Source organism: Ranitomeya variabilis, chromosome 3, assembly GCF_051348905.1.
Source record: "Ranitomeya variabilis isolate aRanVar5 chromosome 3, aRanVar5.hap1, whole genome shotgun sequence".
Taxonomy (NCBI): domain Eukaryota; kingdom Metazoa; phylum Chordata; class Amphibia; order Anura; family Dendrobatidae; genus Ranitomeya; species Ranitomeya variabilis.
The window spans coordinates 395,324,988-395,348,313 of NC_135234.1; the positions used below are offsets into that span (position 1 = coordinate 395,324,988).

General features: G+C 46.6%; 1 protein-coding gene and 1 long non-coding RNA gene across 3 annotated transcripts in view; one reads left to right on the forward strand and one right to left on the reverse strand.

The window, feature by feature from the left end:
* LOC143816118 (uncharacterized) overlaps positions 1-23,326 on the forward strand; it is a 336,272-nt gene that overhangs the window by 114,948 nt on the left and 197,998 nt on the right. The gene's annotated exons all lie outside the window — the stretch shown is intronic.
* The window catches only part of IL22RA1 (interleukin 22 receptor subunit alpha 1), a 79,819-nt gene that overhangs the window by 30,190 nt on the left and 26,303 nt on the right, over positions 1-23,326 (reverse strand). Inside the window, exon 2 of one of the 2 annotated variants that reach the window (XM_077296111.1) lies at positions 22,681-22,736. The exons of the other annotated variant lie outside the window; for it this stretch is intronic. The gene's annotated coding sequence lies outside the window, so the exon portion shown is untranslated. The remainder of the gene's footprint in view (positions 1-22,680; positions 22,737-23,326) is intronic. 2 annotated transcript variants of the gene reach the window in all.

Below are 23,326 nucleotides of genomic sequence, written 5' to 3' on the forward strand. Positions count from 1 at the left end.
TTGCTAGCTGGAAGCTCTGGGGTGCAGAGTGGCACCTCCGCACCGTGAGTCAGTGCGGGGGTCTTTTTGCACACTCTGCGTGGCTTTTTGTAGTTTTTTGTGCTGACCGCATAGATCCCTTTCCTATCCTCTGTCTATTTAGTGAAGACTGACCTCCTTTGCTGAAACCTGTTTCATTCCTGTGTTTGTGACTTTCCTCTTAACTCACAGTCAATATTTGTGGGGGGCTGCCTTTACCTTTGGGGAATTTCTCTGAGGCAAGGTAAGGCTTTATTTCCTATCTTTAGGGGTAGTTAGCTCTTAGGCTGTGAAGAGTCGTCTAGGGAGAGTTAGGTACGCTCCACGGCTATTTCTAGTGTGTGATAGGATTAGAATTTGCGGTCAGCAGAGATCCCACTTCCCAGAGCTTGTCCTGTCGTCTAGTTTAACCATCAGGTCATTCCAGGTGCTCCTAACCACCAGGTCCATAACAGTACAGCTGGCCAACAAAGTGTTAATGCATCTCAATAGAGGGATAAGACAAGTTCTGAGACCATTTTTTTTTCTCTGCAGTGTGTTTTGTCTTTCTTTTCCCCTTAACCTCTGGGTGGTTCAGGACTCAGGTGTAGATATGGACATTCAAGGTCTGTCCTCTTGTGTTGATCATCTCACTGCAAGGGTACAAAGCATTCAAGATTATGTAGTTCAGAATCCGATGTTAGAGCCTAGAATTCCAATTCCGGATTTGTTTTCTGGGGATAGATCTAAATTTCTGAATTTCAAAAATAATTGTAGACTGTTTCTTGCTTTGAAACCCCGCTCCTCTGGTGACCCCATTCAGCAAGTAAAAATCATTATTTCTTTGTTACGTGGCGACTAGTGATGAGCGAACACTAAAATGTTCGGGTGCTCGTTGTTCGAGTCGAACATCTCCCGATGTTCGAGTGTTCGTTTCGAATAACGAACCCCATTGTAGTCAATGGGAGACTCGAACATTTTTCAGCGGGACCAAAGCTCTGCACAGGGAAGGTCGCCTAAAAACCTGAGAAGCTCAGAAAATGATGGAAACAACACTGGAATGGACAGGAAACAGCAGGGGCAGCATGCATAGTTGCCTCTGAGGCTGCCCAAATGCACCATTACGCCAAATTATGGCCAACAGCTTTGTGGTGACAGAGTGACCCACTTTGATGAGGTAGCAGGTGAAACACACCGAAATTGAGCCTGACACAGCATGGCAGCTATGGGCACGGCATGCGGAGGCAGCATCAGGCCGGAGAGCGGCACAGTGACGGACCCTTGAGGAGGCGGCAGCAGCATCATTCCTTACACATTGAGGCCACAGAGTGGCACAATTACATAGTTTGGAGGTAGCGAAGACCCAGCATGTGGAGGCGTCAGCACGGAGAGTGGCACGGTGACGGACCCTTGAGGAGGCGGCAGCAGCATCATTCCTTAATCCTTACACATTGAGGCCACAGAGTGGCACAATTACATAGTTTGGAGGTAGCGAAGACCCAGCATGTGGAGGCGTCAGCACGGAGAGTGGCACGGTGACGGACCCTTGAGGAGGCGGCAGCAGCATCATTCCTTTCACATTGAGGCCACAGAGTGGCACATTTACATAGTTTGGAGGTAGCGAAGACCCAGCATGTGGAGGCGTCAGCACGGAGAGTGGCACGGTGACGGACCCTTGAGGAGGCGGCAGCAGCATCATTCCTTACACATTGAGGCCACAGAGTGGCACAATTACATAGTTTGGAGGTAGCGAAGACCCAGCATGTGGAGGCGTCAGCAGCGTCAGCACGGAGAGTGGCACGGTGACATGACAGACTTCAGTTTGAGCTGCTTTAACACGGTGGCGAGTGGAAATCTGTAGAAATCCATGCTTTATTCATCTTGATAAGCGTCAGCCTGTCAGCGCTGTCAGTTGACAGGCGTGTACGCTTATCGGTGATGATGCCACCAGCTGCACTGAAGACCCACTCTGACAACACGCTAGCGGCAGGGCAAGCCAGCACCTCCAAGGCGTACAGTGCCAGTTCTGGCCACGTGTCCAGCTTTGAAACCCAGTAGTTGTATGGAGCAGAGTGATCATGCAGGACGTTGGTATGGTCACCTAGGTAGTCCTTCACCATCTTTCTGTAAATCTCGCCTCTACTCTGTCTAGACTGTGGATTGGTGGCATACTCTTGCATGGGTGACATAAAACTGGCAAAGGCCTTGGAGATTGATCCTCTGCCAGCGCTTGACAAGCTGCCTGCTCCCCTCCTCTCCCTCGCTTGTTGGCCCTCAGAACCACGTCCTCTGCCGCTAGCGGTGTCAGATGGGAAGGCTATTTTCAGCTTGTGCACCAGGGCCAGTTGGTATTGATGCAGTCTCATACTCCTTTCCTCTATAGGAATTAGAGTGGAAAAGTTGTGCTTGTACCGGGGGTCCAAGAGGGTGAACACCCAGTAATCGCTGGTGGAAAATATTTTTCTCACGCGAGGGTCACGGGAAAGGCAGCCTAACATGAAGTCAGCCATGTGCGCCAGAGTCCCAACACGTAAGAATTCCCCCTCCGCAACAGGCCGACTCTCCATTTCCTCCTCCTCCTCCAACTCCTCCTCCTCAGCCCAAACACGCTGAACTGAGAAGAGGGAATGGGTACCGTCTTCAGTCTCGCCCACAGTCTCCTCCTCTTCATCCTCATCTTCCTCCTCCCCCTCCTCAGTTACACTCTGAGAAACAGACTGGCTGGTGTTCTGGCTCTCAGTCAACTCTTCTTCCCCCATCTCCTGTGACAATCGATGCGCCTCAGACTTCATGCTGAGCAATGATTTTTTCAGCAGACAAAGCAGCGGGATGGTGACGCTGATTATGGCGTCATCCCCGCTGACCATCAGTGTTGACTCGTCAAAGTGGCTTAACACCTTACATATATCAGACATCCACGTCCACTCCTCATTGTAGATTTGAGGAAGCTGACTAACTTGACTACCGGTTCTGGTGGAAGTGGTCATCTGACAGTCTACAATGGCTCTGCGCTGCTGGTAAACCCTGTTTAACATGTGTAGGGTGGAATTCCATCTCGTTGGCACGTCGCACAACAGTCGGTGAGCTGGCAGTTGTAAGCGCCGTTGCACTGCCCTCAGGGTGGCAGCATCAGTGGTGGATTTGCGGAAATGGGCACAGATGCGTCTCACCTTGGTGAGCAAATCTGACAGATTGGGGTAGGTCTTGAGGAACCGCTGAACCACCAGATTGAACACGTGGGCAAGGCATGGAACGTGTGTGAGTCTGCCCAGTTGCAGAGCCGCCACCAGATTACGCCCGTTGTCACACACGACCATGCCTGCTTTCAGGTTCAGCGGCGCCAGCCAAAGATCCGTCTGAGCCGTCATGCCCTGTAACAGCTCCTGGGCAGTGTGCCTCTTGTCACCTAAGCTCAGCAGTTTTAGCACCGCCTGCTGGCGCTTGCCCACTGCGGTCCTGCTGCGACTGCAGCTGCCGACTGAAGGTGGCGTGTCCACGGATGGAAATTTACAAGTGGTGTTTGTGGAGGAGGAGGAGGAGGAGGAGGAGGGGGGAGAAGTATAGTAATCCTGGGAAACAGTCACCGAGGTAGGCCCCGCAATCCTGGGTGTGGGCAACACATGAGCTGACCCCGGTTCAGACTCTGTCCCAGCCTCAACCAAATTAATCCAATGTGCCGTCAGGGAGATATAGTGTCCCTGCCCCCCAGCACTGGTCCACGTGTCCGTGGTTAAGTGGACCTTTTCTGTAACCGCGTTGGTCAGGGCACGGTTGATGTTCTGAGACACGTGCTGGTGTAGTGCTGGGACGGCACATCGAGAAAAATAGTGGCGGCTTGGGACGGAGTAGCGAGGGGCAGCCACCGCCATCAGGTTGCGGAATGCCTCCGTCTCCACCAGCCTGTAGGGCAGCATCTCCAAACTCAGGAGTTTGGAGACGTGGACATTTAAGGCCTGTGCATGTGGGTGGGTGGAGGCATATTTGCGCTTGCGCTCAAATGTTTCATGCAAAGACAGCTGAACACTGCGCTGGGACACATTGGTGGATTGTGGGGGGGATGGTGAAGGTGCAGGGGTGGTTGCATGGCGGGAGTCGCTGGTGCCGGGCTCCTGGGCTGGGGAGTTACTGGCAGAGCCAGCATGTGACACAGGGGAAGGAGCAGCGGTGCGACCAGAAGGAGGTGAACGGCCTTGATTCCAATGAGTTGGGTGTTTAGCACTCATATGCCTGCGCATGCTGGTAGTGCTTAGGTTGCTAGTGGTGGCTCCCCTACTGAGCTTGGTGTGGCACAGGTTGCACAACACAGTCCGTCGGTCCTCCTCACTTTCTTTAAAGAAGCTCCAGACTTTAGAACACCGAGGCCTCGACCAAACTGGTTCACTTGTTGAACCTCTGTCTGATGAAATTACTCTGGCCCTGCCTCTCCCTCTGGTCGCACGTCTACCTCTTGCAACGTTTTCTGATGTTACACTTGCCTCCCCCTCCGAAGCACTCTCTTGACTAGGCCTAACAACCCAGCTGGGGTCAGTCACCTCATCATCCACCGGCTCCTCCTCCTCCCATTCATCAGCCTGCTCCCCCCTGGGAATTACTGCACTGACAAGCACCTCACTGTCTGACACCCGTGTCTCATCCTCAGACACCTCTCCACAGACTATTTGTAAATCCCCACTTTCATCACCCACAGACTGGGAAAGCTCTCTATTTTGGGCATCGGGACAGACCCACTGGTCAGGTTGCTGCTCAGCAGTGCTTTGTGAATCTAGGAAGGGTTGGGAAAACAGTTCCTGGGAGTATGCAGGATTTGAATCACTAATTTCCAAGGAGGGGCCAGGCTGGGCGGGAGGAGGTTGAGCTGAAAGATCCTGAGGTCCACTCCCTTGGCTAGCGTTGGTGGACTGCGTGGAAGACTGGGCGGTGGATAAACTACTGGATGCATTATCCGCTATCCAGTTGATCACCTGTTCGCACTGCTGGGGATCAAATAGGGGTGTGCCACGTGACACTGTAAATTGGGACAGGAAGCTAGAAAAGGGTACTCTGCGGCGTTCCAGTGCTCCATCAGAAGCAGGTACTGTGTCACCCTGCCCAGGACTACAGCCTCTGCCTGCAACCTCACTTTGACGCCCACGACCACGTCCTCGTCCTCGTCCCTTACCCCTGGGGTTCACCATTGTAAAGGTTATGCTAGAAAAGCTAGTTATGAAGGTGAAATACACTCTATTTGTCCAAACAGAGGATATATTGCGTGTTGCAAAAAGGACTATTCGGTAAAGAGCGTATTTTATGCAACCAAACCTTGGTTTACAGCAAACTGATGTGTATCAGTAACAGATATAAAACTGTGTTTTATATTTGTGGTATTTCTTCAGATCAAATACCCCTTCTTTATGTAACTATTAGATATGGCGTGCACAAAACTGGCCACAGGCCTAGTCACTAAATACAGAGCTTATTTTTGGACCACAAAACTTGGGTACCAGTAACAGATATAAAACTGTGTTTATATTTGTGGTATTTCTTCACATCAAATACCCTTTATTTCTTTAACTATTAGATATGGCGTGCACAAATCTGGCAACAGGCCTAGTCACTAAATACCGCCAAAAATGAGAAAAACAAAAACGAGATTTCACTCGAGTACCGCGAGATGTTCGGCCGAATACCGAACACCTTCGAACGCCCTAATGTCCGATCGAACACCAGGTTCGAGTGAACACGTTCGCTCATCACTAGTGGCGACCCTCAAGACTGGGCATTCTCCCTTGTGCCAGGAGATCCTGCATTGCTTAATGTAGATGCGTTTTTTCTGGCGCTTGGATTGCTTTATGACGAACCTAACTCTGTGGATCAGGCAGAGAAAATCTTGCTGGCTTTGTGTCAGGGTCAGGATGAGGCGGAGGTATATTGCCAGAAGTTTAGAAATTGGTCTGTGCTTACTCAATGGAATGAGTGTGCCCTTGCAGCAATTTTCAGAAAGGGTCTTTCTGAAGCCCTTAAGGATGTTATGGTGGGGTTCCCCACACCTGCTGGTCTGAATGAATCAATGTCCTTGGCCATTCAGATCGATCGGCGCTTGTGTGAGCGCAAGGTTGTGCACTATTTGGCGGTATCCTCTGAGCAGAGGCCTGAGCCTATGCAATGTGATAGGACTTTGACCAGAGCTGAACGGCAAGAACACAGACGTCAGAATGGGCTGTGTTTTTACTGTGATGACTCCACTCATGCTATCTCTGATTGTACTAAGCGGTTCGCTAGGTGTGTCACCATTGGTACGGTACAGCCTAAATTTCTTTTGTCCGTTACTCTGATTTGCTCTTTGTCGTCCTACTCTGTTATGGCATTTGTGGATTCAGGCGCTGCCCTGAATTTGATGGACTTGGAGTTTGCCAGGCGCTGTGGTTTTTTCTTGGAGCCCTTGCAGTATCCTATTCCATTAAGGGGAATTGATGCTACGCCTTTGGCCAAGAATAAACCTCAGTACTGGACTCAGTTGACCATGTGCATGGCTCCTGCACATCAGGAAGATATTCGCTTTTTGGTGTTGCATAATTTGCATGATGTGGTTGTGTTGGGTTTGCCATGGCTACAGGTCCATAATCCAGTATTGGATTGGAAATCAATGTCTGTGTCCAGTTGGAGTTGTCAAGGGGTACATGGTGATGTTCCGTTGTTGTCAATTTCTTCTTCTACTCCTTCTGAAATCCCTGAGTTTTTGTCAGATTACCAAGATGTATTTGATGAGCCCAAATCCAGTGCCCTACCTCCTCATAGGGATTGTGATTGTGCTATTAATTTGATTCCTGGTAGTAAATTTCCTAAGGGACGACTTTTCAATTTATCTGTGCCGGAACACGCCGCTATGCGGAGTTATATAAAGGAGTCCTTGGAGAAAGGGCATATTCGCCCGTCGTCGTCACCGTTGGGAGCAGGGTTCTTTTTTGTGGCCAAGAAGGATGGTTCTCTGAGACCTTGTATAGATTACCGCCTTCTCAATAAAATCACGGTCAAATTTCAGTACCCTTTGCCTCTACTTTCTGATTTGTTTGCTCGGATTAAGGGGGCTAGTTGGTTCACCAAGATAGATCTTCGACGGGCGTATAATCTCGTGCGTATTAAACAGGGCGATGAATGGAAAACAGCATTTAATACGCCCGAGGGCCATTTTGAGTACCTGGTGATGCCATTCGGGCTTTCTAATGCTCCATCTGTGTTTCAGTCCTTTATGCATGACATCTTCCGAAAGTATTTGGATAGATTCATGATTGTATATTTGGATGATATTTTGGTCTTTTCGGATGATTGGGAGTCTCATGTGAAGCAGGTCTGAATGGTGTTCCAGGTCCTTCGTGCTAATTCTTTGTTTGTGAAGGGGTCTAAATGTCTCTTCGGAGTTCAGAAGGTTTCCTTTTTGGGCTTCATTTTTTCCCCTTCTACTATCGAGATGGATCCTGTTAAAGTTCAGGCCATTTATGATTGGACTCAGCCTACATCTGTGAAGAGCCTTCAGAAATTCCTGGGCTTTGCTAATTTTTACCGTCGCTTCATCGCTAATTTTTCTAGTGTTGTTAAACCGTTGACTGATTTGACCAAGAAAGGTGCTGATGTGGTTAATTGGTCCTCTGCGGCCGTTGAGGCTTTTCGGGAGTTGAAACGTCGTTTCTCTTCGGCCCCTGTGTTGTGTCAGCCAGATGTTTTGCTCCCTTTTCAGGTCGAGGTTGATGCTTCTGAGATTGGAGCAGGGGCTGTTTTGTCTCAAAGAAGTTCTGATGGCTCTGTGATGAAGCCATGTGCTTTCTTTTCTAGAAAGTTTTCGCCTGCTGAGCGCAATTATGATGTTGGCAATCGGGAGTTGTTGGCTATGAAGTGGGCATTCGAGGAGTGGCGACATTGGCTTGAGGGAGCCAAGCACCGCGTGGTGGTCTTAACGGATCACAAGAATCTGACTTATCTCGAGTCTGCCAAGCGGTTGAATCCTAGACAGGCTCGATGGTCGCTGTTTTTCTCCCGTTTCGATTTTGTGGTTTCATACCTTCCGGGTTCTAAGAATGTGAAGGCCGATGCCCTTTCAAGGAGTTTTGTGCCTGATTCTCCGGGAGTTCCTGAGCCGGCTGGTATTCTCAAAGAGGGGGTAATTCTGTCTGCCATCTCACCTGATTTGCGGCGGGCGCTGCAGGAGTTTCAGGCTGATAGACCTGACCGTTGTCCAGTGGAGATACTGTTTGTCCCTGAAAGATGGACTAGTAGAGTTATCTCTGAGGTTCATTGTTCGGTGTTGGCTGGTCATCCTGGGATTTTTGGTACCAGAGATTTGGTGGCTAGGTCCTTTTGGTGGCCTTCCTTGTCACGGGATGTGCGTTCTTTTGTGCAGTCCTGTGGGACTTGTGCTCGGGCCAAGCCCTGCTGTTCTCGTGCCAGTGGGTTACTTTTGCCCTTGCCAGTCCCGAAAAGGCCTTGGACGCATGTTTCCATGGATTTTATTTCAGATCTCCCTGTCTCTCAAAGGATGTCGGTCATCTGGGTGGTTTGTGATCGCTTCTCTAAGATGGTCCATTTGGTACCCTTGCCTAAATTACCTTCCTCCTCTGATTTGGTTCCATTATTTTTCCAGCATGTGGTTCGTTTTCATGGCATTCCGGAGAACATGCTGATGTAAAGTAGACATGTGGGAAATGTTACCTATTAAGTATTTTGTGTGACATATCTCTGTGATTTAATTGCATAAAAATTCAAAGTTGGAAAATTGCGAAATTTTCAAAATTTTCGCCAAATTTCCGTTTTTTTCACAAATAAACGCAGGTAATATCAAAGAAATTTTACCACTATCATGAAGTACAATATGTCATGAGAAAACATTGTCAGAATCAACGGGATCCGTTGAAGCGTTCCAGAGTTATAACCTCATAAAGGGACAGTGGTCAGAATTGTAAAAATTGGCCCTGTCCATAACGTGCAAACCACCCTTGGGGGTAAAGGGGTTAAAGTCCTCCTCCCAACAAAGTTTCTATCCTCCTAATATTTTTCAATCATATATAGCACTGTTTGCTTACAATTGCTCATTTTGCCTTTATTCCCAGTTAATACTTCTCTTTTCTCTAAGTAGAAACCCAAAAGTATCTTGTCCTTATATGACTCATTCCCCTCTTCCTTCAACTACTGACTCAGCTGTTCCCTCCTCTCCCCCACCAGGGACTTTTGCTGTGATGTATGCAGAGAAAATTGATCTCCTGTTTCTACATAGAGCTTAGAAGGATTCATCTAGTCAGTTTTTAATCATGTGATGTCATAGACATAATGGAAAACCAAAGAATTAACTTTGAAGAAACATTGTTTTGGTTAGGAAAGGTACTAGAGATGAGCAGATTGATCCATGGAGGGTTGACTTTGAGTCGAGTTTCCTGAAACTTGCGGTTCCAGGTGAATTTGAACACTTTTAGATTTGATGAGTGATTGTGAGCCCTTCGGGCGCCTTCAGTGATTACAGACCACGCAATGGGGTGTACCCACGCACCAGACCGGTGTATGTGCAGACTAATAACAAACATAAATACCTGGTGTACCTCTCCTGCCACTCCTATCTTGTGTATGAAAAAGCTCTGCAGTTAATACTGTTCGGGTAGAGCTATCCGATAGCACTACCCATGAAGAAAGTGAACGGTTAGAGCTATCCCATAGCCCTATTCCTAAAGGAAATGAACGGGTAGAGCTATCCAATAGCGCTATTCCTCAATGTTCCTGAGCATAAGCTATTTCACATGGTTGAGCGCACTTGGGATCTGCCCCCAAGGCCCTGCCCATGCCCAATGTTTTGTCCGTAGACCGCGGCTAGGAGTTAGTTCCGCTTTTGTGTACAAAATTGTTAAAAAGCTTAATAAAAGACTTCTTTGTACACACAGTTGACAGTAAACCATTTGTCAACGTTAGGAATAAGTTTACTTTGCTTCTGTGTCTCAAATATTTTGACCCTTATTTGTTGGCTTTTCCTTCCCCTGGAGAAAGCCACATATAACTGCCCGTGTGAAAACACTGGGAGAGGCAAATAAATTCTTACAATATCCAAGGACTGTCCCTGAGATTTATTGATGGTCATTGCAAAAGCCAACATGACAGGAAACTGATGTCATCACATCTGGACTGGCAAGTTTTTACCTTTGGAAATCAGGTCAATTCTTGGAATAAGAACTGTCTGACCCTTTGCTTTTCCATTTAAAGCAACGGCATGAATAACGTTTCCTTTTAAGCTTTTCACATAAATCCTTGTGCTATTACAAAGGCCACGCTTTCTGTTAAGATTACACAGGAGCATAATTACAGCTTCTGGTTTCAGCTTTAGTTCATGAGGAGGCATCCCAGTGGGATTCAAAGAGTTAAGAAACTCTACAGGGTAATCTGTGAGAATCACACCCTCCTCTTCAGCAATTGTGTCAACGGAGCAATATGTTGAGTGTTCACCTTGAACTTGACTAAAGGTACCTTCACACTAAACAACTTAACAACGATATCGCTAGCGATCCGTGACGTTGCAGCATCCTGGATAGTGATATCGTTGTGTTTGACACGCAGCAGCGATCATGATCCTGCTGTGACATCGTTGGTCGGAGCTAGAAGGCCAGCACCTTATTTCGTCGCTGGATCTCCCGCAGACATCGCTGAGTCGGCGTGTGTGACGCCGATTCAGCAATGTCTTCACTGGTAACCAGGGTAAACATCGGGTTACTAAGCGCAGGGCCGTGCTTAGTAACCCGATATTTACCCTGGTTACCAGTGTAAATGTAAAAAAACCCAAACACTACATACTTACATTCCGGTGTCTGTCGGGTCCCCCGGCGTTCTGCTTTCCTGCACTGTGTCAGCGCCGGCTGGCCGTAAAGCAGGGCATAGCGGTGACGTCACCGCTCTGCTTTACGGCCGGCGCTTACAGTGCAGGGAAGCAGAACGCCGGGGGACCCGACAGACACCGGAATGTAAGTATGTAGTGTTTGGTTTTTTTTACATTTACAGTGGTAACCAGGGTAAATATCGGGTTACTAAGCGCGGCCCTGCGCTTAGTAACCCGAGGTTTACCCTGGTTACCCGGGGACTTCGGTATCATTGGTCGCTGGAGAGCTGTCTGTGTGACAGCTCTCCAGCGACCACACAGCGACGCTGCAGCGATTGGCATCGTTGTCTAGATCGCTGCAGCGTCGCTAAATGTGACGGTACCTTTAGAATTTTGTCATTCAAGGCGTGAACATCATCATTCAATGGCGTAAGAATTGCTTTATTGGCAATTGCTTCTACCGTTGCATCGATAATCCGGGATTTCAATTGTGTCTTCTGGTAGACCATATACATTTGACAACTCTCCATTGCCAAGTTTCAGTAACCATGAGTTGTACTCAACTTCATCCTGAGAAGTTCTCATATTCTGTTGTAACTGGAACTGTGAAAACTGATTCCAGGATTTTGAGTATTTAATGGTGGACTGTACAATTTGGGCTCTTTTTCCACCTTCCACTATTGGTAGGGTTTGACGAAAGTCACCACCATTTATGAAAACTTTTTCATCAAATGGTCGTTTTTTTCCACATATGTCTTGGAACAAATTATCTACAGCGTTCATATTAAAACGTTGCTTGAATTGAGGTTGGCTTAATTTTTGACACTGTGGTCTCATTTGTTGTAATTACAAGGCCAAACTTGGAATGGTAGGTGCTACCATTTTGTAGTAATGTAGCCCCCAATCCAGTAGAGGTTACTGAGTAAATAGACTTCTTTTATGCTTGTACTGTCTTGTGCAAGCAGTTGTACAAAAATGTCTTCCCACTGCCTCCTGGGCCGTCCAGAAAAAAAACAGTGTGAGCTAGTGTCGTCTGGCAGTGATGCAGCATTGACTGCTTGCATAATTGCATCGAAAGCTGATTTCTGAGCTTCATTAAGCATAGCTTTCAATTGCTCAGCCTCCTGCTTTATTACAGCACAATTCAGTTGGTCCAGTATTTCATCTGGGACATTTACTGGAGTTGGCAATACGTAGTCAGCACAGGACTTTTTATTGCTTAAGAGCACTTCATTAATATCACGAAGAGCCAGTTGCTCAGCAATTTCTGGAGTATACCACCTGGTGTAATCCTCCATAAATTCGGTTATATATTTTTCCCATAATGACAATGGTTTAGCTGGTTCCCCATATACACGAATTATAGCAAATAATTCACAAAGTTGGTAGGGCATTTGGAAAGCGATTGCATTCATTATACCGTCTTCCCATTGGGACTCGTCTTCCAAAAGATGAAGATCAATGCACACATTTTTATACGTGTCATGTACAACTCCATTGACAGTCCTTAAGTCAGCATAAGACTGCTCCTCTTACGTGAAGTAAAAGGAGTCTTAGGTAATACAGCTCACCATCTGTTAACCCCTTCCCGACCTTTGATGCCACGTAGGCATCATGAAAGTCGGTGCCAATCCGACCTGTGACGCCTATGTGGCGTCATGGAAAGATCGCATCCCTGCAGGCCGGGTAAAAGGGTTAACTCCAATTTCACCCGATCTGCAGGGACAGGGGGAGTGGTACTTCAGCCCAGGGGGGGTGGCTTCACCCCCCCATGGCTACGATCGCAATGATTGGCTGTTGAAAGTGAAACTGCCAATCAGAGCGATTTGTAATATTTCACCTAAAAAACTGGTGAAATATTACAATCCAGCCATGGCCGATGCTGCAAAATCATCGGCCATGGCTGGAAACACTGAGTTACCCCCCCCACCGCCACCGATCTCCTCCCCGGTCCTCCGTCCGGTGCTCCGCTCCCCTCCATCGTCCTGTCTGCTCCCCCGTCCTCCTGCCCGCTCCCCCCGTCCTCCGATGCCACCCCCCGTCCTCCGATCCACCCCTTATGCTCAGATCCCCCCCCCTCATACTTACCAGGCCTCCCGATGTCCGTCCATCTTCTCCATGGGCGCCGCCATCTTCCAAAATGGCGGGCGCATGCGCGGGGCGGGCGCATGCGCGGTGCGCCCGCCGAATCTGCTGGCCGGCAGATTCGTTCCAGGTATATTTTGATCACTGTGATATAACCTATCACAGTGATCAAAATAAAAAAAATAGTAAATGACCCCCCCCTTTATCACCCCCATTGGTAGGGACAATAATAAAATAAAGAAAATATTTTTTTTTTCTTTTTCCACTAGGGTTAGGGTTAGGGTTAGGGCATGTGCACACGGTGCGGATTTGGCCGCGGATCCGCAGCGGATTGGCCGCGGATCCGCAGCGGATTGGCCGCGGATCCGCAGTGGATTGGTCGCGGTTCCGCAGCGGATTGGCCGCGGATCCGCAGCGGTTGGGCCGCTGCAAATTCGTAGCAGTTTTCCATCAGGTTTACAGTACCATGTAAACCTATGGAAAACCAAATCCGCTGTGCCCATGGTGCGGAAAATACCGTGCGGAAACGCGTTGTATTTTCCGCAACATGTCAATTTTGTGCGGATTCTGCAGCGTTTTACAACTGTTCCTCAATAGGAATCCGCAGGTGAAATCCGCACAAAAAAACACTGGAAATCCGCTGTAAATCTGCAGGAAAAACGCAGTGCCTTTTACCTGCGGATTTTTCAAAAATTGTGCGGAAAAATCTCACACGAATCCGCAACGTGGGCACATAGCCTTAGGGTTGGAATTAGAGTTAGGGTTGGAATTAGGGCTAGGGTTGGAAATAGGGTTAAGATTAGGCTTGTGGTTAGGGGGATAGGTTACGGATAGGGTTAGGGGTGTGATGGGGTTACAGTTGTGGTTAGGGTTGGGATTAGGGTTAGGGTTGGGATTAGGGTTAGGATTAGGGTTAGGGTTGGGATTAGGGTTACGGGTGTGTTGGGGTTAGGATTGTGGTTAGGGGTGTGTTGGGGTTAGGGTTGTGATTAGGGTTATGGCTACAGTTGGGATTAGGGTTAGGGGTGTGTTGGGGTTAGTGTTGAAGTTAGAATTGAGGGGTTTCCACTGTTTAGGCACATCAGGGGTCTCCAAACGCAACATGGCGCCACCATTGATTCCAGCCAATCTTGCGTTCAAAAAGTCAAATGGTGCTCCCTCCCTTCTGAGCCCCGACGTGCGCCCAAACAGTGGTTTACCCCTACATATGGGGTACAAGCGTACTCGGGACAAACTGGGCAACAACGATTGGGGTCCAATTTTTCCTGTTACCCTTGCAAAAATAAAAAATTGCTTGCTAAAACATAATTTTTGAGGAAAGACAAATTATTTTTTATTTTCACGGCTCTGCGTTATAAACTTCTGTGAAGCACTTGGGGGTTGAACGTGCTCACCACACATCTAGATAAGTTCCTTTAGGGGTCTAGTTTCCAAAATGGGGTCACTTGTGGGGGGTTTCTACTGTTTAGGCACATCAGGGGCTCTGCAAATGCAACATGACGCCTGCAGACCAATCCATCAAAGTCTGCATTTCAAAACGTCACTACTTCCCTTCCGAGCCCCGACGTGTGCCCAAACAGTGGTTTACCCTCACATATGGGGTATCAGCGTACTCAGAAGAAACTGGACAACAACTTTTGGGGTCAAATTTCTCCTGTTATCCTTGGGAAAATAAAAAATTGCAGGCTAAAAAATCATTTTTGAGAAAATAAAAATTATTTTTTATTTTCATGGCTCTGCGTTATAAACTTTTGTGAAGCACATGGGGGTTCAAAGTGCTCACCACACATCTAGATAAGTTACTTTGGGGGTCTAGTTTCCAAAATGGGGTCACTTGTGGGGGGTTTCTACTGTTTAGGCACATCAGGGGCTCTGCAAACGCAACGTGATGCCCGCAGAGCATTCTATCAAAGTCTGCATTTCAAAACGTCACTACTTCAATTTGAGCCCCGGCATGTGCCCAAACAATGGTTTACCCCCACATATGGGGTATCAGCGTACTCAGGAGAAACTGGAAAACAACTTTTGTGGTCAAATTTCTCCTGTTACCCTTGGGAAAATTAAAAAATTCTGGGCTAAAAAATTATTTTTGAGGAAAGAAAACTTATTTATTATTTTCACGGTCTGCGTTATAAACTTCTGTGAAGCAGTTGGGGGTTCAAAGTGCTCACCACACATCTAGATAAGTTCCTTTGGGGGTCTAGTTTCCAAAATGGGGTCACTTGTGGGGAATTTCTACTGTTTAGGCACATCAGGGGCTCTGAAAACACAACGTGACGCCCGCAGAGCATTCCATCAAAGTCTGCATTTCAAAACGTCACTACTTCCCTTCCGAACCCCGACGTGTGCCCAAACAGTGGTTTACCCCCACATATGGGGCATCATCGTACTCAGGAGAAACTGAAAAACAACTTTTGGGGTCAAATTGCTCCTGTTACCCTTGGGAAAATAAAAAATTGCAGGCTAAAAAATCATTTTTGAGAAAATAAAAATTATTTTTTATTTTCATGGCTCTGCGTTATAAATTTCTGTGAAGCACTTGAGGGTTTAAAGTGCTCACCACACATCTACATTAGTTCCTTGGGAGGTCTAGTTTCCAAAATGGGGTCACTTGTGGGGGAGCTCCAATGTTTAGGCACACAGGGGCTCTCCAAACGCGACATGGTGTCCGCTAATGATTGGAGCTAATTTTCCATGCAAAAAGCCAAATGGCGTGCCTTCCTGTTGTGAATTCCGTTCTCGGACTCCCTCCTGTGGTCATGAATGGTACTTTGGTTAGTTCTGCTCTTGGACTCCCTCTGGTGGCTTCGAGCGGAACTGCTGGTTACTGAGGTTTGCTTTATCAGCTGCTCTCGTTTATTGCTATGCTGGCTTCCCTATTTAACTCCACTCAGATCGTTACTTCATGCCAGCTGTCAATGTATCAGTATTGGTTCAGATCTCTCTTGGACTTCTCTGAGGACCTGTCTACTCCAGCAGAAGCTAAGTCCCATTCATTTGTTGTACTGCTGCCTGAATATATTTCTTAGTACTGCTAAATTCTAGTCCAGCTTGCTATCATGATATTTCCTTGCTAGCTGGAAGCTCTGGGGTGCAGTGTTGCACCTCCACACCGTGAGTCGGTGTGGGGGTCTTTTTGCATACTCTGCGTGGTTTTTGTAGTTTTTTGTGCTGACCGCATAGTTTCCTTTGCTATCCTCTGACTATTTAGTGAAGGCTGGCCTCCTTTGCTAAAACCTGTTTCATTCCTGTGTTTGTGACTTTCCTCTTAACTCACAGTCAATATATGTGGGGGGCTGCCTTTACCTTTGGGGAATTTCTCTGAGGCAAGGTTAGGCTTCTATTTCTATCTTTAGGGGTAGTTAGCTCTTAGGCTGTGAAGAGGCGTCTAGGGAGAGTTAGGTACGCTCCACGGCTATTTCTAGTGTGTGTGATAGGAGTAGAGTTTGCGGTTAGCAGAGTTCCCACTTTCCCAGAGCTAGTCCCGATTTTGAGTTTACTCATCAGGTCATTCTGGGTGCTCCTAACCACCAGGTCCATAACACCTTCCCTTCCGAGCCCTGCCGTGCACCCAAACAGTGGTTTACCCCCACATATGGGGTATCAGCGTACTCAGGACAAACTGCACAACAACTTTTGGGGTCCAATTTCTCCTGTTACCCTTGGGAAAATAAAAAAATTCGGGCTAAAAATCATTTTTGAGGAAAGAAAAAATATTTTTTATTTTCACAGCTCTGCGTTATAAACTTCTGTGAAGCACCTGAGAGTTTACCCCCACATATGAGGTATCGGCGTACTCAGGAGAAATTGCCCAACAAATTTTAGGATCCCTTTTATCCTGTTGCTCATGTGAAAATGAAAAAATTGAGGCTAAAAGAATTTTTTTGTGAAAAAAAGTACTTTTTCATTTTTACGGATCAATTTGTGAAGCACCTGAGGGTTTAAAGTGCTCACTATGCATCTAGATAAGTTCCTTGGGGTGTCTAGTTTCCAAAATGGGGTCACATGTGGGGGAGCTCCAATGTTTAGGTACACGGGGGCTCTCCAAACGCGACATGGTGTCCGCTAAAGATTGGAGCCAATTTTTCATTCAAAAAGTCAAATGGCCCTCCTTCCCTTCCGAGCCCTGCCGTGCGCCCAAACAGTGGTTTACCCCCACATATGAGGTATCAGCGTACTCAGGACAAATTGAACAACAACTTTCGTGGTCGAGTTTCTCCTTTTACCTTTGGGAAAATAAAAAAATTGTTGCTAAAAGATAATTTTTGTGACTAAAAAGTTAAATGTTCATTTTTTCCTTCCATGTTGCTTCTGCTGCTGTGAAGCACCTGAAGGGTTAATAAACTTCTTGAATGTGGTTTTGAGCACCTTGAGGGGTGCAGTTTTTAGGATGGTGTCACTTTTGGGTATTTTCAGCTATATAGAACCCTCAAACTGACTTCAAATGTGAGGTGGTCCATAAAAATCTCAGAACCGCTAGGATCCGTTGAAGCGTTACTGAGTTATTACCTCATAAAGGGACACTGGTCAGAATTGCAAAAAACGGCCAGGTCATTAAGGTCAAAATAGGCTGGGTCATGAAGGGGTTAAAGAGACTGTATACATTCGGGCAATTGTTTTCCCAAATTGAGCCCGTCATTTTTTCCATCCTTCTAGTACAGCTTTTCTATCCCAGACATAGTGTTCAGGGATTTCACTGTACAAATACTGATGGGTGGAAGCGTCAACTCTGTTTAGCTCAAAATAAGCCTGCAGAGTAGGCAAATGAGGCAAGTGAGTTTGAAATAACCATATCTACATTACCATCTTCGAAAAACACTTGCTGCATGTTTTCAAGGTGAACAGCAAGCCTTTTAATGGTATGTGAAGCATCATGCATTTTATTTTTTCTGATTCTCCACATGCCCTCAGGGGCGCTTATATACTGAGAATCTAGGTACATGGCTGGTTCATTACAGTTTAATGTATCAAACTTGATATTGGCACAGTCATGTCCTTTGTATACATATTTGAAAAGATATTTAATATCTTTAAATAATATTTAAATAATAATAATAATATTTTTATTGAAGCACATATCTCAACATTGATATGGCAATTGTACTTGAGTAATAAATAAGGGTTGTATGGAACTACCCATCTATTGTCGATTTCTCGCGTTCCTGGTCTGGTTTTCCCAGTATTGCGTTGACGGTACTCTGGATAACCATCAACATTGGGGTTTATCTCTGTATTAATTCCTTTGGGATTTTTTTTGCGCATTGACCATCTGTCATGCATATAGCACCAGGTTGATCTTCGCCACATGGGCCATGAATCATGTGCTTCATCACTGCCTCATGCAGTTTTGGATTTTTGGATTTACTGTCTCATTTGGGATTTCAGCCGAGACCAATTCGTCAATTATTTCTTTGTCCCTCGGTTTATCTTCCTCTCCGAGGATTAAGAGCATGTGAGCATGTGGTAGTCCACACTTTTGAAATTCTATTACATGTACATAGGCAACTACATGGCCAAAAATGTGTTTTTTCAAAATATCGTTAAGCACGGCTTGGAGTTTGATTTTAAATACTCGTGCAACCAAATCTGGTCTGAACTCTGGCCTTTGCCATGGTTCTAAGTTTTCAGTAACTTCTTTCCACTTAGGGTTACAGGTCATCGTAACACAAAGATCTGGCTTTCCGAATTTTCTGACAATTGTCATGGCGTCTTGGTAATTTTGCTGCATAGCTCTTGGGTTTCCAATGAAAGTGGACGGCAAAATTACTGGTTGTGACGGGGTCTACTGTGCTGGAGTACCTCTTTCAGTACCACCCCGTGTTTCAGGAGGTCCACTCTGCTTTGGCTGGAGTCTGAATGAAGGACGCTGGCTGGAATTGCTTGGTTACATGGGCGCATATAAAAGATCACTGCTTCTCCACATATTTCCAGTGTGACAACACTTTACTCACAGGACACGGAATATATCACACAGATACAGAGGGCAGGCCAATTGAAAAGTGGCAGATCAGACATACATTACAATAGCCGCAGGTGGCCGGAGCCTGCCGATATTTACTGTGGGAATTACAAAGGTGGGGGAGGTCAGAAGGGGGATATCTTGTCCCCTCTGCCCAGGGGCGCAGCCTGTGGGCTGATGCATTAGGGACATGCATCTCACATGGAACCTATTGTACATACATAACTGCACAACATATTCTGGGTGCTGGGGGGTTCCGTAACACGGCTCCCCTTTTCAGCAACGCCTTAACGGATCAGTTTGGGGATGACCGAAGTTTATGGAGTTGTTACAAGTTCCGTTTGTCGACTTAGTCCATCGGTGTTACCATTTTGTTTGCCGGGTCTGTAGTGGATGGTGAAGTCCAGAGGTTGTAGGGCTAAACTCCACAGCAGTAATCTGGCGTTGTCTCCGGAGACCCGATTAAGCCAGACTAGGGGATTATGGTCCGTTAGGAGGGAAAACTGTCATCCATACAAATATGGTTGCAACTTTTTGAGTGCCCATACTACCGCCAGGCACTCCTTCTCGTTGGCCGCATAGCTTACTTCACGGGGCAGTAGTTTCCGACTCAGGTAAGCTACCGGGTGTTCTTGGCCGTCTGGCCCGACTTGGCTCAGTACTGCCCCCAATCCAAACATAGAAGCATCTGTGTGAACAAGGAAACGTTTAGTTGGATCGGGTGCGGCCAATACAGGGGTATTGGTGAGGGCGTCCTTTAGCTGGCAGAAGGCTTCCTCACACTCTGGGGTCCAGGTTACCTGGCGGGGTTGGTTCTTATGGATCAGATCAGTGAGGGGCTTGGCTACGCTGCTGTAATTGGGAACGAATTTCCTGTATTACCCCGCTGTCCCTAGAAACGCCATGACCTGGGTTTTAGTGCGTTGGGTGGGCCATCTGTGCACCTAAAGCAGAGGATTTAGCCGGACTTCCCTTGCCTGATGTCTTAGGGGAAAGGACTCAGTCTAAAACATGGGACCAGGTACACTTGGGTGAAGACCTAGGTCCCTGGGAGAGACAGCAGGCGGAGGCGTTGTTGAGGCAGCGACAGAGGATTTCATTCAGACTCCAGCCAAAGCAGAGTGGACCTCCTGAAACACGGGGTGGTACTGAAAGAGGTACTCCAGCACGGTAGACCACGTCACACTGGTGGCAGCAGTGGGATATCTTGTCCCCTCTGCCCAGGGGCGCAGCCTGTGGGCTGATGCATTAGGGATATGCATCTCACATGGAACCTATTGTACATACATATAACTGCACAACATATTCTGGGTGCTGGGGGGTTCCGCAACACCGGTGTCCTAGCTTTTAGCCCTTGGTGTATTGCAGCATTATGAATGTGATCCACAATGCCGGCATAACATGCCTTTTGATTTTGTTTTATATATTCGATCCTGTCGGATTTAATTTTGACGTAACTGTCAACGATAAATTGTTGGGTCAACTTCCCAGCATTTAAAAGGGGATTGAACTTGTCACGAATGGCAAGCCTGTATGCATAGTACTGCAACAGGGTGATTTTTTCTTGTCGATCTTAATCCACTGGTATGGATGGTAGATGAATGTCACCAATTCCTTGATGTTGCACACTTAGGGCAATCGGAGTTGTCAAATTTATTGTCCATCCACTGTCCCCATATGGGATTAGAAGTGGATATTTCATTGCATCACACTTTCCGTGAAGAAAGCTGATTTGAACAGTTTGGTTTTCACTTTTGAGGTGAACTCTGATGTCCCTATTAAATGGGGGTTCGGCTACCTTCACATTAGCATCGTGCACTGCACGTCGTAATGCGACATTGCGGCGCACAGACGCATACTGTGGAAGCGCCGCACAACGGGGGCAGCGGATGCTGTTTTTCAATGCATCCGCTGCCCCATTGTGAGGTGCGGGGAGGAGGGGGCGGAGTTCCAGCCGCGCATGCGCTGTCGGAAATGGCAGACACGACGCACCAAAAAACGTTACAAGCAACGTTTTTTGGTGGCGATGGTCCGACGCAACCGTCGCACGACGGTTGCGACGTGTGGCAATGTGTCGCACTGCATCGCTAATGCAAGTCTATGCAGGAAAAACGCATCCTGCAAGCACTTTTGCAGGATGCGTTTTTTCTACAAAACGACGCATAGCGACGTGCAGTGCACGACGCTGGTGTGAAAGTAGCCTTCACCCATTGCATTTTGATAAATTATAGCTACTTCATTGCACCTTGGTGCATTGTAGCACCTCTGGTCATCGTTGTAGTCATTTATAATTGACATTGTTATTTCGAGTGGATTGAAATTTTCTAATTCAGCAATCCTCTCTTCCTCTATTTCAAATTCCCTCATCATTGTGAAGGCTCTTGCGAGTGGGTTAATTGCTTTCATTTTCTCTCCAAGAGAGGACAGCAGTGCTGGGAGGCACTTTTTATTTGCTTGACTTCTTGTACTTAATGCTTCTTCACTGTCCAAGATATAAATCTGGGCAAACTTGGGAGTACTACCCACAGCGGGATGCAATGGGGCAGTTCTGTGGTAAATTTGTCCATGAATTCAAAAACAGTATGGACCATGCCCAGGAGGTGGCGCTACTTCTGCTCCCATTGATGCTAAAGCAAGCGAGCTATTGTATTGCCTTATATTAGCCATAAAGTTATTGGAGTGCTGATGCTCTCCTTTCATCAACTTGACTAATTGATCATCCATACGAATGGGACGTAATTGGATGCGCCCTCGCTTTCAGCAGGAAGGGAATGTTTTGTCCTGCGCCATTTCATCTTTAAAATTTTTAGATTGGCAGAACTGACATTGAAATGTTAGTTTGCCACCATAGTGCTCTTCAATACGTGTCTCATCAATTTAATTGAGAAGTCCTCTAGCGGCAAATGTACTGTAACTTGCCATCGTCGAGTGGCTCTTGCATTTTGGACACATATTCTATCTTGTTGTCTTTTTTGTGAAATATGTGTATCACTTTGTGCATTGCGTGTTGCACGTTGTCGTGCAGCATTAGATGCTCTACGTGATTCAATTACTTCATTCGTTTCTCTTGCTCTGGCTGCCCTCTGTCGGGCTGCATCAGCAGTTCTTCGACAATTTCGTTTATCTTCTGTTTCATTAAGATGTAGGTTACGCATCCGTATGCGAATTCGCTTCTCTACGTGCAGCAGCGCGCTCAATTTGATCCATCTTTGCAATCTTGCCTCACAGTGTTGCCTCACAAGCTAACATTCAAAAAAGGCTTATGCCTTAACTCGCTACCAGGGGGAGCTCCTCTCCTTAGCTATCCATGGTTACATCCAACTGTGGATGACTCATTGTACACAGACACACGGATACGTCCAAATTAGGTATATTGATTCTTGAGGATCTAAAAAAAGAACTTGTCTGGCACCATTTCCCACACTGCTGAAGCATGAGAGAGTGGGCTAAAGATGTCTTGCGTGACACCACATGTTTCTCTATAATTTTCTGCAGCTATGAATCACATGGTCTATCCCAGTTTTGAAGGGGTTTGCCATACCTTGTACAGTGGTGGCCACTACCTGTGTTTTAAGGGATTATTGATTACCGGTGGAGCACAAACTATACAGATTATATTGAAACAAAATCTCTCTCCCACTCTCTCTCTCTTCTTTCAAAATGTAAGAGGGTTATACATGTAGTTTCGGAGCAATTGCAAACTTTTGGGGAGTATATGGCCAAGCCAGCAAATAAGAGTTTCAAACAATCTGGTCATTTCTACAAGGTACACACTGTATTCGTGCACAGTGTTGGGCGTATATATCCAGGAGATATGCACCCGACAGTGTCTACACTCAGGATGGATGCCAAGGTTTGCGTTCACCATATGGACCCCTTGGAAAGAAATGTAAACCGTATATAAGTATGGTCCTCTGTATACAAGGCGCATGCATTTTCCTATACAGTAAAGCAAATAGTATGCAGATGCATATTAGCCAGAGGGAGGACACTTTCGGCCTGTGTCTGTTAAATGGGGGCCTACCTGAACGTTAAAGTATACAGTGCCTTGCGAAAGTATTTGGCCCCCCTGGAACTTTTCAACCTTTTCCCACATATCATGCTTCAAACAAAGATACCAAATGTAAATTTTGGGTGAAGAATCAACAACAAGTGGAGCACAATTATGAAGTTAAACGAAATTTATTGGTTATTTTAAATTTTTGTGGAAATTCAAAAACTGAAAAGTGGGGCGTGCAATATTATTATTCGGCCCCTTTACTTTCAGTGCAGCAAACTCACTCCAGAAGTTCTATTGTGGATCTCTGAATGATCCAATATTGTCCTAAATGCCTAATGATGATAAATATAATCCACCTGTGTGTAATCAAGTCTCCGTATAAATGCACCTGCTCTGTGATAGTCTCAGGGTTCTGTTTGAAGCATATAGAGCATCATGAAGACCAAGTAACACAACAGGCAGGTCC